Here is a 1317-nt window from a genome sequence, read left to right as displayed (position 1 = left end):
GAAAGTGTCGTCTTATATATCAGTAGGTTGACCCTTTCCGAGAGGCACAGTTCGTAAGGCATCGAGAAAGATTTCCAGATGGTTACTAAATACGGAATCAGAAGAGAGGCCTGATGAGTGGAGCCTCTGACATGTGTCAGAGCTGGAGCCTCTGGCACGTGGCACAGTACGGAGTCGGGGTTTACCGAAATAGATATGACAGAAAGCTTAGCTTAGAAGAATGAGTGTAGCTATTCTAAAGTTAGTCTCAACATCCCCTCTAATAGGTAACATCGAAGGCTTCTAAGCGAAAATTCGGACAATTTTGGTCCGAAAATAGGGGTAAAATGAGTGGTAGTTTTGAGATAGATAATACTTTGCCATGCGAGAATATATGCGAATAATTCGTACAGCTTTGATTCGAGTCCGTTCGAATTTCGATTTGTCGTCGAGAAAGTTCGCGAAGATCGGCGCTGCGTGTTTTGGAGACAGTGCGGGGGAGCACTTGCTCGGAGTGTCTGGATCGTTCGGATCGGTGTTGCGAATATGGTGCAGAGAAGCGCGAAAACGGCTGAGAAGTGATTTTTCCAATATCTCGGATCCCGAGACACTGAGGAGTAAAGGCCTCAGCGGCATTCCCCTCCGAGTCAGTCTCGAGGGATCGGGGTTGAAATAATTTTTATAAAGTTGATTTAGATTATTTTCGTAGCTTCGTTTTCATTGAGTCAGGATGTTTCGTGAGGGAAAGGTATTCTGACCGTTAGATTTCAGAGTTCTAATTGATCTTCTGGGCTCCTTCCTTCGCTGGTTTGCTGAGTGCACTACGAGTTCATCCGTGTTCTCTGATTTTTTTTTGTTTGGAAAGGAAAGGGAAAGTCTTCTGTCCTGTCATGGTCGAACCAAAACGAGTAGCTTCAGCTTCGACGATTGATATCAGAGATGTGAGAGATGAAGTGCTTGTTGGTGTGAGAGTGCAATTGGCTTTGAAGTTTTCCCATGAGGGTGGTAGCGAATGAATTAGTCTAGAGCAGACCATAGAAGTGTCAAGGCTTGTGCCAGTTGCTGTGACTTTCTTGTTGAGTTCTCGGAATTTGTTTATATTGTGAATAACTGATTTTCCAGGATTGTATCTGAAGTTGATCAAGTTTGCGAGAGCAATTGATTTCGCTTGAGCAGTTGTTTTCTCAAAATTGTCGACGATGATTTTGTAGATATCTTTCGCTGTGCTATCTGCTGTTTTGCCGTAGAACTTAGAAGTGAGAAGGTTTTGACCGATGGAGTTCAAAAGGACAGCTTTTGCGAATGTATTCAATCTGTCGTAGTCGGGATCGGTTAGAG

The sequence above is a fragment of the Galendromus occidentalis genome, unplaced genomic scaffold (genome assembly GCF_000255335.2).
Source record: "Galendromus occidentalis unplaced genomic scaffold, Mocc_1.1 scf7180000077432, whole genome shotgun sequence".
NCBI lineage: Eukaryota > Metazoa > Arthropoda > Arachnida > Mesostigmata > Phytoseiidae > Galendromus > Galendromus occidentalis.
This window is presented reverse-complemented; position numbering follows the sequence as displayed.